Source organism: Castor canadensis, unplaced genomic scaffold, assembly GCF_047511655.1.
Source record: "Castor canadensis unplaced genomic scaffold, mCasCan1.hap1v2 HAP1_SCAFFOLD_238, whole genome shotgun sequence".
In the NCBI taxonomy this organism is placed as follows: domain Eukaryota; kingdom Metazoa; phylum Chordata; class Mammalia; order Rodentia; family Castoridae; genus Castor; species Castor canadensis.
The window spans coordinates 19,676-28,819 of NW_027395403.1; positions in this window are offsets into that span (position 1 = coordinate 19,676).

The window sequence follows — 9,144 nt, forward strand, 5'->3', positions numbered from 1 at the left end:
ACCAGTGTTAGTCCCTTCGTAGCCACGCTAGTTACCTCAGTGTTTTTTCTTTTGAAAAAAACTTTATTCACCCTGCTTAGGTAGATGAGTTGAAATCTCTCTCTTTTTTTTTTTTTTGATGGGCCTGGAGTTTGAACTCAGGGCTTCACAATTGCAAAGCAGGTGCTCTACCACTTGAGCCACACCTCTAGTCTAAGTTGCTCTGGTTACTTTGGTGATGGAGTCTCATGAACTGTTTGCCCAGCCTGCCCTCAAACTGCAGTCTTCCCAATCTTAGCCTCCCATGTAGCTAGGATTACAGGTGTGAGTCACTGATATATCTAGCTGGTGCCTTTTTATAGCTTCAAGTTCTGGCAGAGTAGCTCAAGTGGTAGAGCACATGCCTAGCAAGTGTGAGGCCCTGAGTTCAAACTCCAGTACCACCAAAAAAAGAAAGAAAGAAAAAGAAAAATATCATTTTTTTATGGCTTCAGTTGCTTTGGTCAAGGATACTGGGGGCACAAATCCAACAAAAATGCTAGAAGCAAAAATATCACTGAGGACTAAGAATGGAATGGGAGTAAGTGTAAATAAACTATAATGTGGGAATAAAGAAGCATGCCAGAGGGAAATCACTGTTATTAAAGAAGCTAACAGCTAGGCCTCATGGCTCATGTGTGTAATCCCAGCAACTCAGGAGGCTAAGGCAGGAGAATCATGAATTTGAGATCAAACTGAGTTATAAAGCGAGTTCCAGGCCAATCTATTATGTAGCAAGATCCTATCTCAAATAATAGTAATAACAAAGGACAGGCATGATGGTTCATATCTTTAATCCTAGCCACTCTGAAGTTAGAGATCAGGAGGATCATAGTTCAAGGTCAGACCCGGAATTATACAGCAACCAGTGTGCAACAACAGCCTAGAAGAGGTTCAGGCACCTGACTCCAATTGGATCTTATTTGGAAAATAATTGTCTATGCCTATATATTTAAGTGTTTTCTCTAGGTTTTCCTGTAGTAGTTTCAAAGTTTTAGGTCTTACATTAAGATCTTTGATACATTTTGAATTAATTTTTGTACAAGTGAGATATGAGGATCTAGTTTCAGTCTTCTACATGTGGATTATCCACTTTTACCAGCACCATTTGTTGAAGAGGCTTTTTTCTCCATTGTGTGATTTTGGCTCCTTTGTCAAGAATCATAATGGCTATAGCTGAGTTTATTTCTGAGTCTTCTATTTTATTCCATTGGTCTATGTGTTTTGTTTTTATACTATACTGTTTTTGTTACTAAAGCTCAGTAGTATAGTTTGATGTCTGGTATTATATCTAATATTGCTCTTTTTGCTCAGGATCTCTTGTGCTATTCAAATTCTTTCATGGTTCTATATGAATTTTAAGATACATTTTTCTATTTCTGTGAAGAATGACATTGGGATTTTTTTTTTTTGGTAGTATTGGGGTTTGAACTCAGAGCATCACACTTGCCAGGTAGGTGCTCTACTACGAGTCATGCCCCTAGCCTGACATTGGGATTTTGATGGAAATTGCATTGACTTTGTAGATTGTGTTCCATAGTATAGTCATTTTCACAATATTAATTCTACTGATCTATGAATATGGGAGACTTCAATTTCTTTCTTCAGTGTTTTATAGTTTTCATTGTAGAGGTCTTTTACCTCCTTAGTTAAGTTTATTCACAAGTATTTTTTAGGCTGCTACAAACAGAATTGTTTTCCCAATCTCTTTTTCAGTATGATTGTTATTGTTATATAGAAAAGCTACTGATTTTTGTGTGTTGATTTTGTATCCTGTGACTTTGTCAAAAGTTTTTTTTAATCAGATCTAGTTTTCTGGTGGAGTCTTTAGGGTCTTTTAAATATGGATAATTTGACTTGTTCCTTTCCTATTTGTATCCTCTTTATTTTTTTCTCTTGCCTTGTTGCTCTAGCTAGAATAAGAATGAGGAAAGTAGGAAAACATTTGTCTCCTTCCTGACTTTAGAGGAAATTATTTTTCCCCATTTAGTATGATGTCAGCTTTAGGCTTGTCATATATAGCCTTTATTGTGTTGAGATATGTTTCTTCTATTTCTAGTTTCTTCAGAGCTTTTATCATCAAGAGATATTCGGTTTTGTCAAAGGCTTTTTTTGCATCTATTGAGATGATTGTGCAATTTTTGTCCTTTATTCTGTTTATGTGTTATTGATTTCCATATGTTGAACCATCCTTGCATCCTTTGAACAAAAATAATTTAATCATAGTGTATGATTGTGGAGAGTGGAGTATGAGAAGCCTATGAGAACTTGATATAAGCACAGCCGTGTGTGCAGGCTGGGATTGGCACAGCCTCCAGCTGCAGATGGGAGTGACAGCAAAATGCAGCACAGGTGCTTTTCGTAAGATATAAGTTTATGTGCAAAGAGTATCAAGCACAGGTTCCCCCTGTTCCCGATAACTACAGTGTTACACCACCCTGAGAACTGTTGCTCTACTTCCTTGTTTGTCGCTGGAGGTGGTGGAGGCTGTTGTGTGTCTCCACCAGAGCACCCAATCCACCTGATCCCAGCTTTTTGCATGTTTGTCTTTTGTTCTTTCTCAATCTCTCATTGCTCCCAGTTAGGTTCCTAGGAGCTCGTGCAGGTCATGAGAAATGATCTTTTTAAAAGATAAAAGAATTTTAATGCAATGTTTTTAAAAATCAAAATTAATAATCCATGATGAACAATGTATCAGAATTTCATATGTCCTCTGGGATCTGATCCAGTAACTTTGCTTCCTTTTTAGCCACTTATGGGGTGTGTGGAGACAGTTCCAATAATTGGCCTTTAAAATGATGCATGAACTTTTTTTTGTGTTGCTGAATTCAGTTTGCAAGTATTTCATTGAGAATTTTTGTGTTTATGTCCATAAGGCAAATTGGTCTGTAATTTACTTTTTTTTGTTGTTGTGTATTTGTCTGGTTTGGGCTTCATAAAATGAGTTTGGTAGTATTTCTTCACTTTCTATTTTATGGAATAGTTTGAAGAGCATTGGTGTTAGTTCTTTAAGGGCCTGGTAGAATTTGGCAGTGAATCCATCTGATCCTAGGCTTTTTTATTTTTGTTGGGAGACTATTACTGCTTCTATCTCATTGTTATAGATTGGTTTAAGTGATATATAATCTTTGTTTGATTTTGGTAAGACATATGTATCTAGAAATTTATCCATTTCTTCTAGATTTTCTAGCTTATTAGAGTATTAAATTTTCAAAGTACTCCCTAAATTTCCTGAATTTCATTATATTTGTGGTGATAGCTCCTTTTTCATCTCTAATTTTATTAATTTGGGTCTTTTCCCTCCTTTTGATTTTTTGACTAAGAGTTAGCACTAATCTTGTTTATCTTTTCAAAGAGCCAACTTATTTTCATTGTATTTTTTGGTCTCTATTTCAATAATTTCTGCAATAATTTTTATTATTTCTTTCCACATACTAATATGAGGTTTTGTTTGCTCTTATTTTTCTAAGAGCTTGAGGTTCATTATTAAGTTTTTATTTAAGATCTCTCTTTTTTTTTTTAGTGTATGTACTCATAGCTATAAAATCCTCTTAGCACTGTCTTTGGTGTATCACAAAGGTTCTGGTAAATTGTATTTTCATTTTTTATTTGATTCCAGGATTTTTTTTTTTACTTTTCCCCCTTATTTCTGTGATGACCCATTGGTCATTCAACAGTGTATTGTTCAGTCTCCATGTGTTTGAATATGTTCTGCAGTTTCTGTTACCTTGATTTCTACTTTTATTCTATTGTAGTCTGACAAAATACAGGAGGTTATTTAAATTTTCTTACATTTGTTAAGATGTGCTTTATGAGGGAGAAATCAAGATGGCAGATAGCTGACAGACCCTGGGACCTTGACCTGCACAATTTCAAAACAATTACTCCAGATTTTCATGGCAGCAAGGATCAGGTAATACTGCTTTTTCTGCCAACCAAGATACCAACTCTACCCAAATAACCATTACCCTCCAATCTCCACAGCTTAGAAACAATATCACCAAGGGGCTCACTACATATTTTGTAAATAACTGGTCTGGCATTGAATCAGTGAATTTGTTATTGCTAATTTATACCACCTAGCCAGAGAACAGAAATAGCACATCAACCTAGGTACTGACTAAGCCAGTCATAGCACAGTAATTGAGTCAAGGGGAAGATAATAGGTGATTAAAATTCCCAATTAGTCACTCAACAACACAGGAGTACAACACATCATAGAAGCATGAGGAGAAGAAGGAGGCCAGGAAATCCTACCCCCAAAAGACCAACAATTCAATAGAGGATTTAGTGGGAAATGAAGAAAATGAATACCCAGCTCCTGACCCCAATAGAACAATGATAAATATCACCAATGAGTTCAGTGATGCCCACAAACAGTCTCTCAGAGAGGAAATTATGGACGAGATCACTGAAAAACTCATGGAGCAGCTACAAGACATGGTTAACCAGAAAGTACAAGATGCACTCAAGAAATATCAAGGCACCACAAACAAAAAAACTTGAGAAGATATAGAAACAACTAAATGAACTCAGAGAGGACTTCAAGAAACTCCAAAGTGAAATAAAAGAGACTGTTAAAAAAAAGAGATATATGAAATAAGACAACACAAGATATGAAAGAGGAATTTAACAAAGACATGGAAAATCTCAGAAGAAACCCTGGAAATAAAAAGTTTTTAAATCAAATTTTAAAAAAACGGGAAAGCCACTCCAGCAGACTAGAATAAGTGGAAGACAAAATCTCAGGACTTTAAGACAACATAGATATTAAAGAAAAGCAGAAGAACTCTTAGACAAAAGACTCAAAACCTGTGAAAGGAATATGCAAGAACTCAATGACTCCATCAAAAGACCAAACCTGTGAATCATGGTCATCAAAGAAGGAGAAGAGGTGCAAGCCAAAGGGATATGTAATATAATCAACAAAATAATAGCAGAAAATTTCCCAAATCTCGAGAAAGAGTTTTCCATTCAGGTACAGGAAACCTCCAGGACACCAAACAGGCTTGACCAAAACAGAACCTCTCCATGGCATATTGTCATTAAAACAGCTAGCACAGAAAACAGAGAAAGAATATTGAAGGTGTAAGAGAAAAAACAAATAACATATAAAGGTAAACCCATCAAAATAACAGCAGACTTCTCAACTGAAACTTTAAAAGCAAGAATGGCATGGAGCAAGGTATTTTGAGCATTGAAAGAAAACAATTCAGCCCTAAGATACTCACAAAATTACCATTCAAAATTGATGGAGGAATAAAAATCTTCCACAATAAACAGAAACTAAAACAATATATGACCACCAAGCCACCACTACAGAAGATTCTGAAAGGAATCCTACACTACAGAAGATGAAAACAAACATAACCATGAAAGGACAGGAAGTATTAAACCTCATGAGAAGAACAGACAAGCACTCAGAGAGTAGCATTGAATAGACTTTGTTGGCAATAATGGCACCAATAGGTTTCAGTTCTTACTGCACCCTTAAGCTCCTGTTTTCCAGGGTCACGGTCCTGCCTCAAGTCTAGCTTGAATCCTCCTTCTACCCCAACCTCCAATCAGCATGAACCATAAGATCCTAATCAGATCATACTGAGTCCCACTGAGGGGTATTTAAGCCCCTGCCTCAAAAAAAAAAAAAGCCCCTGCCTCTCTCTCCCTCTCTCTCTGCTCTCTCCCTCTCCCACCCGGCAATAAAGAATCTCTTGGCCAGATCACTCCTCTCCATGTGGTCACTTTGGGGCCTATATTTCCTTACATTTGGTGCCGTGACTTGGACGGGTTTCCCCACTAATCCTGGTGGGACCCCGATTCCGACTCACCTCACGACCACCCTGAGGACATGACTGGCCAGGACTCATCCTCCTGATTGCCCTCGCTTGCATCCAACACTGGACATTCTTTGGTGAGTCCACCTATCCTTCTTGGGCTCCCTTTACGGTCTCTCCCTTCGGTGTCTCTGGGTTTTAGAACACTTCCCATGCTTTGGGCTATCTCTGGGTGGCTCAGACGGTAGAGGGATCCCCTTCTCCACAGGGTTTGGATTTTACAGGGTCCGGGACCCTACAAAACCTAGGCCTAGGTAATCCAAGCTGCTGGCCTCTGGCCTGCAAACCAACTGAACTCAGTGACGGCCGAGTCACGTGCACTTTGGGTTTTTTTTTTTGGATATTTGTGCTGTGCAAGGACACTTCACAGTACATAATATCCTCCTCTCCCATTCCGGGACTGGGTCCCTCATAATGGGTGCCTCTACATCTTCTCTGCCATCTGACTCCCCACTGAGATGCTTCCTCAATAATTTAGACACCTTGGGTTTGACCCCAGATATAAAACCAAAAATTTGATCTGATTTTGCACTCAAATCTGGCCCACTTATCCTTTAGACAACCAAAGTCACTGGCCCCTTTTCGGGTCTTTAAATCCCAACCTTTTATGGGACATATAACTACTGTGAGCGATCGGGATGATGGGGAGAGATTCCATTGTGTCCAAGCCTTTTCATACCTCTGTCTAAATCCAGCTCTCTGACTTCAAACCCTCCCTCTGTACTTTCTGTGCCCCTGCACAGATTCTATCAGCCTGTAAACCAGTTTGTAAATCAGCCAATTCTTCTCCAAACCTCCTCCTTCCCCACGTAAACAGACCATACCTATCTCCTCCTATCTTCCTGAAAAACTTTCCCTGTCGTGGAGTTAAGCAAGGCCACTCTTTTCCAATTCTGACCTCGAGGTGGTTCCAGCTCTGAGAGAGCTCATGCTTTATTCAGTGACCAGAGAATGGAGGTTTCGTTTCCTGAAAGCCTGGCAGTACCAATGAATGGGAGCAACCTGGAGACACAGGTGATGGCTAATCCCTCAGGCATATGTCATGCCTCCAGGCTCTGCCTTCCCCTCCCTTACCTAAGATGTCAGCTCACCTTTTCTGCCACCTCCATGCTCTCACCACGTGTCCTCTGTCTCTGTCTGTCTTCCCTTTCCTGGGCTTACTGGGACCCTGCCTCCCATGAAAAACCTGTAGCATGGTACCTTATGACTTAAGTTATTCCAACTAGTTTGTCAGGCCTCTCAGTCTAAAGTAACTTTAAATCAGCCGCTTTACAAAAGTGCTTACAAAAACCTACAGCTGCCATGCTTATGCTCTAACTCTGCCCTCACAAGGGGAGGAGGGAAAGCAAACAGGCGCACCTGTGCACAGGATGCTAGCTTCTGAACACAGCAAAAACGCCTGCCATAGCTAAGAAAATCCATAGAGAGGATCCAGCAAATCCTGGGCCACCAGCCACACGTGGTGATGGCTGTGGCCCACTGCCACTTCCCGTAGAATAAACGCACACAGAGTACACAGGAAGGGGGGAGGGGCGACAGGCCGCAGGATCAGGCCTAGGCAGTCAGGGTCATTTGTCCCAGGTGTGTGTGGAGGGAGTGGCGCCTTGCACAAGTCCTGCTCCTAGCCCCACCTCACACCTCAGGGCATCAGACCCAGCCCTTGTAAGCCAATTGTTAGCTCAAGGTTATAGTTCCAGAAATAACAAAATAGACATTACTGTGGTCTCTAAATTTCTCATTTAGAATCTTCTATACCTTTGGCCTCAGCATAAATTTTCCCCTCCAAATATTAACACTAATTGTCCCGTATGGCACTGTTATTGGCCTAAAATGCCCTCTGAATGCCCTTCTCCAACTTTACAAATGTTTTATTTCTTTGTTAAAAAGGTAGCCTTTATTAAAGAGGCTGCCTGCTGGTAGCTAAAAGACAGGATCCTAACGTTTTGTTCTTTCTAGATGGTACCTGCATCTTCCAGTCTTCTGGCTGGTAGATGTTGGAAGCTTTGTACTGAGGCCTGGCCTCAGTATGCCTTGGGTGACCAAGAGAAGTGGCCTTCACAGGGTTCCTTAAATTACAATACCATACTCCAATTAGACCTTTTCTATAAAAGTAAAAAAAAAAAAAAAGTAAACTGAGGTCCCCTATACAAATTTCTCTCATTAGAAAAGCAATGGTTTCTGGCCCAGGCTGCTCAGGTTGGAAATGATTATATGGCTCCAGCAGTAGAGTGCCGCTTTACAAGCAGAAAGTCCTGAGTTCAAGCCCAGTACAGCCAAAGTAAGAAATAATAATAATAATATTGGGGGCTGAGGAAGTAGCTCAATGGGAGAATGTCTGCCCAGCATGTGCAAAGCCCTGGGTTCAATTCCCCAGCATTACTAAAATAAATAAATAATGGTAAAGAAGATAAGTGGCATTAATGTCACTTCAGCTATCTTATAGTAGAAAAATGTAGTTTAACCTAGACCAAATCCCTCATTCTTCAAGTGAGGAAACTGAGGCCCAGAATAGTTCAGAGACTTGCTCTCCAGAGTGTCAGGTGTCAATGTAAAATAACAACTTTACTTTACAGCAACAACCTATCAGAAAGCATACCATGGTGGACTCAGAGTCACAGGTGAGAGAGGTTCTCCTCAAAGATAAATTTCTAACAGTCAGTCCCAGATATTCGTAAAAACTCAGACTGTGGCTAAAGGGAAAAGTCATTGAACCAAGTAATACAGCTAGCCATGACTGTATTTATGGCTATGTCTGTATGTCCGGGACCTTACTAACAGGAGAGAAAAAGATAAGAGACACCATGGCCTCATTGCTGCTCTGAGAGAGGGTCCCACCCGACTGGGGCCTGTATCCTGAACCTGCTACCGTGGTAGACAGGAGGGGCATTTCTGCAGAGAATGCTTAAGGGGGGACAGCCCTGCCCCCAACCAGGACCCTGCCTTCTGCAAGGGTAACCACTGGAGGTCTAAGTGCCCCCATCACCAGATGGAAAACAAGGTGCCACCTTCTATGGATTGATGGGTCCAAGCCTCCTGTCCACACTCCACTTCTTGGCATCAATGTTGAGGAGCCATAATGGCAGAAAAACAAAAGGCCATTTTCCTCCTAGACATGGAGTCCGTTTCTCTGTTTTACCTTTTTTTCCTGGTCCCCGGTCCAATGACAAAAGTTATCATTTGGGGCAAATCTGGCCAGCCCCTAGAGTGCTAGTTTACCTGGCCTCTGGCCTGCTCTTGGGGAGACCTCCTCTTCTGTCACTCTTTCCCCATAGTACCTGAAACTCCAGTGTCC